Raw genomic sequence first — 15005 nt, 5'->3', positions numbered from 1 at the left:
TTGGAGTTATAGGCTGCCGAAAACATGAAAAAATGAACTTTAAAAGTCCATAGCTCCAAAAATATGGAACCTACCGTAGTCGGGTCAATACTTCACTTAGGGACTAATATGTGCGTTATCCAAAAATATATGTCTCACAATCTTAAGATACTCACGCAACAATTTTTATAAAAGGAGTTTGGCTACGGGAATGTAATTTCAAGTACTGAGCAACTAACTATGCATAAATTGTTGCAGAAGTACCACAGGATTCTGAAACTTGGATATTTAGATAGGACACTTACTAGCTTCTAAGGGAAGTTTTGACCCGACTACAGTAGGTCCTATTAGTTTTGAAACTATGGACCTTTAAAGTTCATTTTTTCATGGTTTTGGCAGCCTATAACTCCAAAAGGAATGGTACAGATGGTTGGGTAAGCTGAAATTGGTATTTAATTAATGTTAGAAAACATATATTTTATAAAATTTCCCTAACTTTCCCTGATATTTAGTCTTTTCCCCTGAACTTCCCGGACCTTCACCACTTTTTCTAAGTTTTCCCTGACTTCCCTGACCTTTAGGAACTCTGCAAAACTAATATTCGTAAGCACATGTTGAATGTTTTTTTTTATTTTATTTTATTTAACAAATTTCCTGCTACGTCTTCTAAAACTAATTACACATCGAATTATTAAGGGTCTTCATCCCGGCGAAATTAAAATACCACTAATTTTACACTAATTATGTGATATCTTCAAATAGATAAAAGATAATTGAAATCTGGAACAAAAGCGCCCTAGACAATATTATTTTGCGTGAGGTACCGTTATCACAAGTCACCTAGTGGCTTTCCGTTTTCGGCTGTTTAGAAACGCGAAAATAAATGCCGATTTTCAAAATGGCTAGAAATCGAAAGCAGATACGTGAGTCGTGATAACGGTTTCTCATGTAAAATAATATTGTCTAGGGCGCTCTTGTTCCATATTTCAATTATCTTTTATCTATTTGAAGATATCACATAATTACTGTAAAATTAGCGGTATTTTAATTTCGCCGGGATGACGACTCTTAACAATCTACAACAATAACAATAGAAAAGAAGGTGGAAGGAAATGGGTGAAGACCTATATTGAAAAGTACCATCCCAACATTCGCGATGTTGCACTGGGGAAAATCTCTGGCAAATCTGAGTAGGATCGCTGGCCACCAGATTCGAACCCGGTACCTTCCAACTGGCAAGCAAAAAACGATAACCACTAATATACGCTCGCTCGCTCGCTCGATGATAGCAGATAATCCAGACTTTGTGGTTTGGTGGGACTGATAAGCCTCCTCCTTATCCAAGCAAAATAGCAAGAAATCGCAGAAAGTATGGTGAGGACTTCGTGGGAGCATTTCCTAATCTGACGTTTCCCTTTTACTTCCATGTAGACGGACTGCTCTGCCAGAGATGGCTCTAGTTGGAGTGGTATATCACTGAGTGCAGCACTTCGTGTAATCTACTTTAAATCACTCATACAGTGTTAAACGTTATGCCATTTTGAAGTATTTTCTATCAATGGAAAGAAGTTAGTTTTTCCCATTTCGAGAATTCATAACGATTCATTAAACATATTCAAAAGTTATCAACAATTATCAATAGGCATATCAAGACCTTGGAAGGGAAAGGGTCAACTCGAATTTTTTTCTCGCATCAGACAGGTCTGGACAATACATTCCTAAGTAGATATCGCGTTTTGTCCTGGTTCGACCTTAGTATTCTCACAATTTCTAGATAAACAAAGATTCGCCCTTTATATCTTGAAGTACTTGCAAAACTTTCAGCTTGATTTCCTAACACCTCGATATCAGGATTCGCCCATTCTCTTCCAAGGTCCTGATATGTACTTCGTATATCAGAGATGGCGAATGATAAAACAAATGAACGATGTGGAAAGAAGCAGTGAAACCACGAAGTGGGAAGAAACGGGAGACCACGAGAAAACCCATGGACACCATGTAGTTTATATGATCCGAAATTGGACTAAGAACATATCTCGCCCTACCATTCTGCTACTGCGTTCCCTGTTAGTTTTTAAAAACACAAATTGACTGTTGTTGTTCTGTAAATTATTTTAAATTATTCGATTTGTAGTCAACTGATTAGCCAAAGCCATGGTGTTCTACAGGTTTTCGTAAGACCTTTGAACTCATGCAGCGTGGAATGAATGCTTCGTATGCGACTCGAGAAATTTGTCGCCTCGTTTCAAATTAGACAAAGACTCTCGTAATGTCTTCGAGACGAGAATCAAGAGACAACGGGAAATTTCTCCTCTCATGGTCAACTGGAAATGAACCGGATAATTCGGTAAAGCGTGAAGAAGGCAATTGTAAAGCCAACTCTGTCAGAATAACCCACAATAACGGAAATGGGAGTCGCGATCGCGATGCGTAGACGACACACTAGGCATGTTCGACGGGCGAGATAGCTGCTGGAGAACTATAGATATACCACATTGACTTGACACCGAGTCTTCTGTTCCAAGCGCTGCTATCGGCTCAAGGAATTCCCACTCCCTTTGGTGTAGACGGCTGCAAGGCTCTGTCGCTTAGCAGGAGGTGAACCCTCATTGGCTCAACGAATGGGTGTGTCGAGTGTGTTAGCTTTAGTTCGCATTTTTGCCACGGCTCAAGACATGTTGGCAGCACTATAACTTTATATTCATAGTTCGTAGTACAAAAATTCTATCATTATAAAGTACGATTTTCCTTAATGAATTATGTAAAAACAAAAGCACTTGAAATACATTCAACAAGTAGCATACTTTAATGAGATTTTAACATCTTTTACAAATTCTTCTAATAAAAGAATTGAATTTCTGAAAACAATAAGTCCTTAAATCCATCCATCCTTCACCGAATCAAAAAACCGCTTATAGTCAAGTCAGCTACAGTGATTCAGTGGTAAAGAGCTCACTTCTAGTGCGTGGGTCATTGGTTCGATCGCATTTCGTGCGAAAGGCACTTTTAAACAAATATCGTGTATGTTGTTTTCCAGGATTTTACCACTTTCTCCCATTTTGCTCACTCCACTATTTCGTTCATTACCACCATTATCGCCTCCTTTGCACCGGAGCATAATATGAGATGTTAATCTCAAAATAAATAAATAAATAATAATACATCGCTCAAGATTAAGAACTGTTGCCTTCTCTCGAGGGATTTTTATGAAAGGTAAGTGGAATGTACGTATGAGCAATTGATTACTATTTGTGTCTATAGAATAAGTGTTCTCATATATAATTATTCACTGTTATTTATTCCTTATTTATGTCAACATCAGCCTACCTGTCATGAAAATCAGGGAATTTCCTGCCAAAGGTCAGGGAAAGTCAGGGAAATAGATTTTCCCAGATCAGTAGGAACCCTGTTTTGTGTACGGGACAAGACGAGACAGCATTTCCGTGACACTTTTTCGATACGAGACAGCTCTGAACCTCGTGAGCAAGATTTATTAATACTATATACGAAAGTCATTAGCGGATTCTCCCAGACATTTGCAGAAAATCTTGGAAATGTACTTTTACAGCCAAATTATACTCTTGTGAGGTTCGCATAAAGTCGTTTCATTACAAGCAATTAATTGATAAATTGTTATAGGGTTCTACTTCTCGCATACCCTGTGTATCTCTTTCAAACATTTCATCTGACCAGAATTGTTTGACACGAAATAAATGGAAGAACAATGGCTAATTTCAAACTGGGAACACGCTTCTAAAGGCGATAATTACTTTGGAACAACGGCTGCAGTGCTAAATGTTAAAAATGTGATGCTCACTTTTTAAATATCGGATCGTCTTGTGATCGTTCGTTGGCCATCATCGATGTATCTACAACAGCTACATCGTTTTTCTTTCGAACTTATAGCAATCATTGGCGGAGACTATTGAGCAGCAACACCATCGTTTGGATGGCCTCCAAACTACATTCATTAAAACCTCATTTCGAGTCCCTTGTTCCCACGACATTACGACGTTCTCTCCTCCTCCTCTCGTTCAACCACGTTCGTTCAAATATTTTCGTTTGTTTCATTTCTTTTTTCTTTTTCTTTTTTTAAATGAAAAGAGAGAGGAGAGGAGAGGATAAAAATGATGGTGCTTTACTTCTGCGGTCATTACATTCTCTCAATAACTAGAATCAGCGACAACAAACAACAGTCCTCGGGTTCTCCTTTCTTTTCTCTTCGATTGTCCGTCAGCGGAGGATCAAACAGTGGAATGACTCCTACCTCTTACAATGTTACTCCATGTGGAATAAAGAATTTGTCTTTCGTTGTCTGTTGCTTAGGTAAAAAACCCTGTTGGACTATATGTTAACAGGCATAATCTAATCTTCTAATCTGCTATCTAATCTAATGCAATCAAATGTAAATAAAATTGTTTGTGTGTGGGACCAGAAGAGTGGAATGAGAGTTACCAAATTTTGCTCACGTTTACCTTGGTCTGGGCCCCAGATCAAGACGAAGCGTTTTTCTTTTCAATTCGAACCTTGGGGTCTGAGGAGGAGGGGGGTACCGGGACATGTAAAAGAAATAGAAAATGACAGATATTAGAGTCGAATTCATAGATTTCTCGGTCGCTTAGAAAAATGGTGAAACTCTGATCGCATTAACTTTCAAATTCACTCTATTCGTCTGCGGACCGGGGGTCACCGACGAGAGGGGATACCGAGACGTGTAAAAAAAATAAATAAATAAATAAAATAAAAAAAAAACAGAATGACCGGTATTAGTGTGGAATTTATAGTTTCCGCGGTCGCTGAGTTCAATGGTGACACTTCCATTAGCGATGACTCAAATTCAGCTACCGTTGCATGCAGGCCGGGAGTTACCTACGCGGGGAAGGGGGGGGGGGGAGTTTCCAAGACATGTAAAAATAATCCAAAATGACAGATATTAGTGTCAAATCCATAGTTTTTGCGGTCGCTGAGATGAATGGTGGTACTCCACAGGCGTTGACTTCCAAATAGAGCCGCCCATGTGAAGAATGGGTATTTCACCTAGTGTATGTATATGTATATGCAGTTTATAATCGAAATGAGTAATTCCCAAGAAGATATTTTGCAAGCAATAAATTTCAGTTTTAAATATCAATAATAGTAAATTAAATGATAATAGTAGTTGTAATAATAAATCAAATTTTAAATAAAAATAATAAGTTTAAATAATAATAATAATAAATTTAAATGTTATACTAAAAATAGTTCCGTTTTCCATTGCGGAACTACGCTACAGTTCCACTATACTAGGATTGAATACTGAAGCTAAAAGGGTAGATTTCTGTTGTAAGTGCTTTCACTCAATCAACTGCCGGTTCTTTGATTAGTATAGTACTAATGTCAATATATTAATATGTATTTGTATATTATTATTATTATTATTATTATTATTATTATTATTATTATTATTATTATTATTATTATTATTATTATTATTATTATTATTATTACTGGAACATCAGAGATTCCGTTTTGTATTGCTTTGTGTCAGCTCAAAGCAAACTTTGCATCATTAACTTGTAAGAGGAAACGAAACGCATGTTAACACAAACGTATAGCGTCTGCGCATCAGTAGAATTACATTGTACGTTTCCACCGATGAGATGCTGTTCAAAATTGATACGTCTCTCGAAAATGACCGATATTAGTGTAAACTTCGTAGTTTTCGGGTTACTGAGATGAACAGTAACACTCCGGACGTTGTGAAGTCGAACTTCAGCCCCCGTCATCATGGGGAGGGGTAGGAGCGAAGACGTGAAAAATAACATGTCCAAAATGAGCGATATTAATCTCAAATCCACAGTTTTCTGGTTCATTAAGCTGATTGGTGACAGTCTCGATGACATTTGAGGCAAAGTTTAGGCAACAAGTGATATGGCAGCTAGTCCGGGAACTGACAGGGGCAATGCCAATGATGTTGCTCTTCCTTATTTATGTATTTCACAAATTTCTTTACTCTCCAATGTGATATATTGCATAAACCTTACGCTCTCCGTGCGAAGAACGGGCATAAAGCTCTGTTATAGGCAGCAAAAAGGATCACACGTAGACGTTTCAATTTTGTCTCATAGATGTCAGCTACTGGAGGATATTTGACATCATCTAACGGCGTGATTATAACTTAAACCATGATTCAATTGTACACCTTTGTTTTAGTAGTAGAAAATGGAATATTGGTACCTACCGTTACTCTTGAAGATACCAGAGATGGAGTGGGTCGTGGATCAACAGGACGTGGCCTCTGCGACCTACCACCCACCGCGACTCACTCTGACCCACCGGCCAATATGACCCACCGATCCATTGTGTTTAGTACATTGTAGACAGCATCTTCTGAACACTGGTGAATTTGTGTACGTTTTACTTTCAAGGCATCCATTTTTCTTCCATTTTCATTTGTTTCTGTTTACTTAGCTGATATGAATATATACGAAGTGAAGATAGAACTTTATGTACTTTTGGGTATTGTTATTTGTAATTGTAATAGTAGCAATAGGGCCAAGGATGTTATGAATAGAGGATCTGCCCATATGTATCGTCATCCTATTAAATCGATGAAGCCAAAAAACAACCGAGCATCGGCGCATCTGATTGGCTACTCTCGTGTCTGCCATCGTCTGATTGGCTACTTTCGTTTCCGCCATGATTGTTGGCTCAAAACATTTCGATCCTATTGGGCGGAGTGGGCAGAGTAGCGGTGGCGAAGCTATGACGTATGTCTTCAAGATTTTGTTGTAAGGGCAGATCCTCTATTTTATAAGATCCTTGAATAGGACTTACTACTTGACTTTCGAAATACACTCGAATTTCACGTTTTTTTTTTTTAAACCTTTACGTTAGCCTACTTTACTGTGATTTCAGACTTACAAATTTCATTCTATTTTCCACAGAAAAAGATCTCTAATTCTACAAGGAAGTAATTATGTATGATAATTAAATTGAAATTCGTCGTAATTTGCCCCATGGCAACCACTTTACCATTTTATATCGTGAAGGTCAGATCTGCTGGTATTGTACCATAGAGGTGCTTGAGCGATTGTCCGTAGAAATTCAAACTCCGATTAGTGATAATTTCACAGCCTTGTTTTATTACGAGTATAAAGTCTTTAGTTAGTGGAGAGGAAGGCATGGATCATGGATCAAGTTTTCATTGACTCACGCCATTTCTGGAAGATTTTAAGGTTTGACTTCGTTAATTTAATTTCATTAAGGCCGAACGGATTGAATTCGGTCGAAATAATCGATCTACCTACCTATCGAAAGAAACGATTCAAAAATTTGGTTTCATTTACGAGTTATCGAGTGGAGTAACGGACGTACATATTAACGTTTCAGTATTATAGGGCATACTAGCGCCTTCCTAATAAATCGTGTTTAGTGTGTATGGCGTTTATTATTATTATTATTATTATTATTATTATTATTATTATTATTATTATTATTATTATTTATTAGAATGTCTCCTGTAACACCTGCGTGTTCAAATGGCATCGGTCACGGGTGACTCAACCAACCCTTTCTATTATTTCATGATGGATGGCTTTCTTTCCCCTCCTCATCTCTCTCAGAGGTTTTTCATTTGTTTATTTTTTCGTGGTTGCGCGTCGTGATGTAATTGTTTTTATTTGTGTGTGTATGGCTCTCGCTTTGCTGTTTAGTGTTATACGATTCCAAATCTTTTATGGAGGGCGGCAAATATCAAAGGGTTATGAGGCGAGTGAGAACATGTGGGTACATTGGTTAAACCGTAATCAGTACTGTTTTCCTTTTGCTTACTTCTCGGGTAGGCAACTCTTCCAACATTTTCAGCTGCACGCCTGGAATTTAATTGCATTAAAACCTTTTGTATAGAGGACTTATTTGGTGTTATCTGGACAAATAAATATTTTAAGAAATATCACAAACTTTCCGTAATAAATAAGGTGTCAAAATCTAATAAGTATATTCGATTGCTAACGAAAAAAATACTTTTTATCTGCATAAAAGTTCTATTTTTTTGTATTTTATCGATAATTACGCATTACATTTTACACTCACCCACATCATTTTGTTGAGCTGCTGAAATACATGATTGGTATTGTCAGTGGCGGACCCAGGATATGATCAAGGGAGGGGCTAAACCATAGTTCGCCGTTTTGTCCGTGAAAAGCAGGATTGAAGCTCATTTTATCCAGTGTAAACCTGAGCGTCAAGGGGGGAGGGCTATAGCCTCTATAGCCTCCCTTGGATCCGCCACTGTGTATAGTATAGTGGTTCTCAACCTTTTTTGACTGACGGCACACTGTACTGGACGTTCAGGACGTCTCGCAACATTTGTTTGATATTTATATTGGTAATAATAATAATAATAATAATAATAATAATAATAATAATAATAATAATAATAATAATAATAATGTGGTGGATACATTAATAATTGGCAGGTTAGATAGTATAAGTGTCTAATACTAATAATAATAATTAAGACACCACAATAATAATAATAATAATAATAATAATATAGCCTAAATTATGATAGTGTAATCCTATAAGTTTTAATAATGTAATGAATGTATGTACAGTGAAACCTCCCTTAACGGACACCTCTATAATACGGACAGATTTTTTGGTCCCGGCAAAAACATATGTTCTCTTACGGAAAAAAACCTTCCCTTTTACGGACACTCTCAGATACGGACGCGGACAGTCCTTTCTTCCCCCAAACATTTCAATAACTTTTTCATAACGGACAGAAATTATTCTCTGTTCTGCGATACACAAACACACACACACACACATACACACATACACACATGTTTCTTCTGCAACCGCACTGAGCATTCTCAGTGGACACTTGCTATAGAGTTTTATTATCCTTGTAGAAGAAAAAGCATGCATTTTTCGCTAAACAAAAGAGTTTATTTAGCCTGTTAGTTGGTTAGTAATGCATCTTTTGGGAAGGTTCTGAGAATTTGAAATAAATGAAAAATGCTTACAGTGTGATGACATGTACTTAAGAAAATTACCATACACGCATTATCTTTTGCAGTATACGAATATATTAACACATCCTCTAGCAATAATATTATTTAACAGAAATAAATTTCTCCTTCATCCCTCTACATAACTCAAGTACGTACTAAATAGAGTATTTTCATATTGAATTTTACGTATTTACGCTCATACATAATGTATTTACTGTATATTACTGCATACAATTACCGTTGTGAGAAATTAAATTTCTGTAACCTCTCTGTAACGGACAAAAATTAATGTCCCATTGGTGTCCGTTATTCAGAGGTTTCACTGTATTACTGAGCGTTATTGCTACCATTGGAGGTGTTGAGCGATACAGTCTATCTCAAAGTTGAATTTAACTAATATTATTAAATTCTTTATGAGTTTTAAATTCTAAAATTTCGCGATACATCTTAAGGGACTGCGTGACACACCAATGTGAAGCGACACAATTTTCGAGAATCAGTGGGATTTTTCAGTTATTAGGATAACACAGTGAGATTTATAGTGTTGTGCTGTTAGTATGTACGTCCGTTACTCCGCACGATAACTTGAACAAGTGCGATTTTTTAAGTTCTTTTGTTTCGCGATAGATAGCTAGAGCGATTATCTCGATGGAGTTCGTCAATTAAATCAATCCATTGACATATTATCGGATAACGATGACTTTAATTGTGATCCATATGCCATATATGACTCATGTAATCCATATCTATCTATCTATATACAGGGTGTTTCAAAACAACACCGACAACACTTGGAGTTGATTCCGGACACCAAAATGAGACAAAAAGTATAGAGCAACCTGGGTGCACAAATGCTTCCTTTCCAAGTTGTAGCCTGTCGAAAACATGAACTTTAAAGGTCCATAGCTACAATACTATGGGACCTACCGTAGTCGAGTCAAGACTTGACTTAGGAACTAATATGTGTGCTATCCAAAAATACATGTTTCAGAATCCTGCGATACTCACGGACTACCTCTATAAAAAATGTTGCGGAAGTACTTCAGGATTCTGAAACATGGATATTTGGATATGACATATTAGTTCCTAAATAAATTCTCGACTCGACTACGGTAGGTCTCATAGTATTGGAGCTATGGACCTTTGAAATTCATTTTTTCATGTTTTCGGCAGACTACAACTCTGAAAGGAAGCATTTGTTCACCCAGGTTGGTCTATACTTTTTGTCTTATCTTAGTGTCAGGAATCACTTTCCAAACGTTGTCACTGTTATTTTGAAACGCTCAGGTATGCACTGGATAAAATGGGCTTCAATCCTGCATTACACTAGATAAAGCTACAAACTGTACTTTGTTTTAGCCCCTTCCTTGATCATATTCTGAATCCGCCACTGTATATATAATTTATATAAATCTGATTTCATAGATATACTGGAAGACGTTCGTAGTCGAGACCATAGTTGTCATAGACGCATGAGTGAAGGAACAGGATGCGAACAATAGATCATAGGCTTAGAAACTGTGTGATTTATGCACGGTCGCCTCAGGGGACGAGAGCAAAGAAAGTGGAAAAGACCTCGAAATAATTGTTCGTATTTTGTCATGTACGAATTTACCATTAGTGGCATAGAATATTCTAAGTATGTAACGTGGAACTGATTATAGATTTCTACTACCTCAATTGTAATACTGAGATAATACCGGAAATGGAACCTATTTGTCCTGTATATAATCTATTAGTTTTCCGGTTTTTCATTATGACGATCAGTGTTAAAACCGTTTTGCTTCCTGTTTCAGCATCGCCACAAATCCGTCTTCAGAAATGGAGGTTGGGTAAGACCGTTTCCATAATTTTTTAAAAATAATACTCAAAATATTTGTGAAGTTGAATGGAAGGCGATCAGATTTGAGGTTTATTCTGAGGCAGGGGGGGAGGGTAGATGAGACTCATATTACGGTAGATGAATCTGAAGTGAACCTGTTGTATGTTATATAGCGAGGGACATCAATTTCAACTCACTTTCGTTTGTGGCAGTCGGATACAAACCATCACTAGAGGCACGAGTTTTTCGCAATGCGCGATAAAACGAAATGCGTTAGAATTAAGTAATTTTCAGTTTCTTGACGTTTTATGATATTCTGTATGTATTTTCATTGGTTTCCGTTGCGTGATAAAACGTGAAATTGGCAGTTTTGAACGAAATTTCTAACAATACGCAAAATAACGCAAAATTTTAAAAATACGTTTTCATTAATTTAAAAACGCCAGTTTTCCGCTGAGGGAATGGTAGAATGTGGCATGAACGGTGCATTTTGGGTGGTTCGGATCCGATTATAGAGAACATGTTGCGCGTTAGTTACTGATTTTCCTTCAGTATCATTATATATATATATATATATATATATATATATATAACGGGTGTTGCATTTGGACGAATAGAAAATGTTATAGAAATGTCCTTACTGGGTCAAGATATATCAAACTGCCTCGAAACATCACCGTTTGTCTGTGTATTTTAGTAAACACTTAATTTGTTACATATACATGATACCACAACTCAGTGAGAGTGAAAAATGTGGCGTAACGGGTGTTACAGCAATTGGACATGCACTTTCAGATGCATGCAAAGTTAAGCCAAACTCTGCGAATGTCCAGATCAGAATTTGTTTCCAATTATTTGTGCACTTTTCTGAAAGTATGATGTTGTGAATATTAGAATCAGAAATTCCATAAGTGTAATGGCTTTTATTTTAAAAAATGTTCAATAGCGTAACGGGTGTTACACAAATTGTAACGGGTGTTACACAAATTGTAACGGGTGTTACACAGTGCGAATGAACTTAAACTAACTTCACTTTTAATGAACATATTATGTAAAGAACAGAATATTACAATGTTAATAGATAAAAAAATACACATGTAGTACAGTGTAGGAAATAAAAACACAAAATAATAAACATATAAATCAGAAGAATGTAGGAAGTTTCAGTATTAAATATGTAGGTCTGTTGATACACTGATCATCAACAAAAGTATATTTTTCTTATGCTTCAGTGACATTAACTCTGGAACTAAACTGCTACACAACTTTGTTATTCTTTAATTTTCATAATCGGATTTGGCAGTTTACCAATCACGTCATGAAAATGAATTATATTGTGCCGTGCTGGGAAAATCAGCGCCCGGGGCGAGAGTATACGACGGCGCCCCCGTACATATTAGTCAGGTCGACAGACCAGCCGCGAAGCGACACTATGGTTGGGGCAAACCCTAAGAAACTTTTCCAAAATAAACCCTGCTTTTCCTTGATTTCGACGATTTTTTTATTACTTTTTTCCTTCCATTTTATATATGTGCACATGCATTTTCATGAGTAACATTATAGGACCAATTCTAAAACAGGAAGAGGATTTAAGTGCATACTAATTTGTACTGATATGTAAAGTATTTTTCTCTCTTTTTTCTTTCCTTTTCTTTTCCTACCGAATTTTTTGCTCCCTCACTTCGGGGCCCGGGGCCGTTGCCCCGCTAGACCCCCCTTACGGCACGTCACTAGTATACTTTCTAAACTTCGGCGTAGTTCGAATTCCTTTTCGCCACAAGATTTCAAGAACATAACTCTAATATCACAATTTTCGTCCGAAAATCCTTGACGGATTCCAACTTGACGACAATCTTTGTTACTTATTTCATCTTTCATTGCCAGCAAGACAACATTCCAACACAAACATCTTTCCGCAAAGGGCTGATCACAATTTCATTCGGAGTCTGCGTACACATCATTGTAGTGTAGGGTTTTTCTGGTTTCTTAATGAAAATCTGTCGCGCTGCAGCCTCTAATGATTTGCTAAACGAAGACTTCCAAAGCAGCGTATTGGGCTTCTGATAAAGAAGTAGACTTCTGGTATGTAATGAGTATTCAATTAAAATACGGCACTTCTATGCTATTTAATCACTACCCTGAGTATGCGACTTAACGGGGGAATGAGAGGGAGTTCCCCATCGTACGATATCTCCTAGATATTATATTCTCTGGAGTGCATTTCATCACCTCCGATATAATGTCCCTTAATTTCGTCCACTGCTCATCCTTACCATAATTTATGTCTTCAGAAGAGGACCCTTTATAACTTTACTAACTTCAAATTCCCTATTTAGAGCCTTAGAGCTAGCCTAAGTGCACAAAATATCACTTTTAAACCAAGCTAACAATTCACGTGTAACACCCGTTACGCAGTTTTTGCCTATTAAATTATAAATATAATGATATTCATTTTCTTGTTGTATTGCCCATGTGCTCATTTTTACTTTTGCAAAAGATAGACTACTTCTGACTTTTAGTACAAGTTGTAGAGAAAAAATATATCTTTTTTGTAACGGGTGTTACATAATTACATTGGTACCAAAAGTAGTCAAATAGTAGACTACTTAATATACTAACAGCTTTAAAACTTCTGAGCTTCAGTTCCTAAGGTGTACGTGCTTGTCTACATCGCAGTGCAACTGAATCAAATGCTTATCATGTGTTGTTTAGGGGTGTCCAATATTGTTGGTAAATTCTCCCTTCGACTGGCTTTGTACAGCATAGAATTTCAATCGCTTAAAAAGACAAAAACGTTTTAACAAGAACTCGATCTGCATAGTAAATTTTGAACCTTTCTGGTCATTTTTATATAAATAAAGAGCAAACTATATTTAAAACAATTTTCTCTCCTTAGGCTCATATTTACGTGGAATTGCCGATATATATATATATATATATATATATATATATATATATATATATATATATATATATATATATATATATATATATATATATATATATATATATATATAGATAGATAGATAGATAGATAGATAGATAGATAGATAGATATTCTATAAGTGAAGTTTACAATGTCAAGTGAAATATTCAATGTATTTTGTTTTTAGGTAATTAATGGTTCATTTCTGTAGTGATCTATGAATAAAAGGAACAGTTTTAAAAATGTCAGGGAATATCTTTTTCACAAGGGCTACAAAATGCGAAACTTTATTTGGAAAATGCGACAAAACGCAAAATATGAAAAACGAAACGCGAAACTTTCAAATTCCTAGTACGAATAAGACGTGCCCCAATCCATCACATTTCTCCCCGGGAAGACAGTTCCCCCGGGATTTGCGCCAGTGGGTTTCAGTAAAAGGATAGGGTCAAAGTGAAACTTATCCGTGGAATGCTCGGTGCATATTGAAAAGCCATTTATCGTTATTTCTTAGAGTTTCTCGTTTGTGAAGGAGGAATTGGTAGATGAATAAAGTTAGAGGTAGGAAACTATTGTTGGGACGTTGAATTGATTTCAAAATAACCGTTTTTATTTTATGATGATCAAAGTTGAAAGCGGAAATGGTTGATTTCTACTAGTTCCGGCCGAGTAGAGGGTTCGTGGAGGAGATGGATCCTTTTGTTAAGACACGGAATCCAAAACTGTTTATCCTTCTTTTTTCTGTTTCTGCTCTGATACTTGTAGATGGACAGAAGGATTGACATAGCCCTTCACAATAAGACTTGACGTAATTATACGTAGCATAATTTGGGATCCTAAGTTCATGAGGAAACTGACAAACACTTTTAAGTGGATCCTCACCAAACGAAACGTGGCTTCTTGTGTAGATGTTGTGAATGAACCTGTTTATGTTCGCATTGAAAAATGAATTAAATGTTGTCATTCAGAGAAGCTGACGCCGTCACCCGTCAATTAACCTCAAACGCTGTCTCATCTAAACAGCGGCAAGGTTTGGTCAAAGTTTAAATAAAATCTTTCCAAGGAGCAATGGAGAATCTAATGTAGTTTTGTTGTTTGCTTATTGCGTGTAGGGTGTGTTGCAGAGGTAGAAGGGTCAGTGTGCCACGAGCAGGTTGAAGAAATTCCCTTGACCTACCGAGTGACAGCTTATACCGTTGACCTCCTCTGACCATTCATTGTAACCTCCCAGATTCTTTTGTACAACTTCTACGTCTGAATTCCTAGAAGCATCGAGGTTTTT

At 36.7% G+C, this 15005-nt stretch overlaps 1 protein-coding gene across 1 annotated transcript in view; it reads left to right on the top strand.

The window, feature by feature from the left end:
* The window catches only part of Ntan1 (N-terminal amidohydrolase 1), a 434508-nt gene that overhangs the window by 160756 nt on the left and 258747 nt on the right, over positions 1 to 15005 (top strand). The gene's annotated exons all lie outside the window — the stretch shown is intronic.

This window comes from Thermobia domestica, chromosome 3, assembly GCF_964235325.1.
Source record: "Thermobia domestica chromosome 3, izTheDome1.hap1.1, whole genome shotgun sequence".
In the NCBI taxonomy this organism is placed as follows: Eukaryota; Metazoa; Arthropoda; class Insecta; order Zygentoma; family Lepismatidae; genus Thermobia; species Thermobia domestica.
This window is presented reverse-complemented; position numbering and strand designations above follow the sequence as displayed.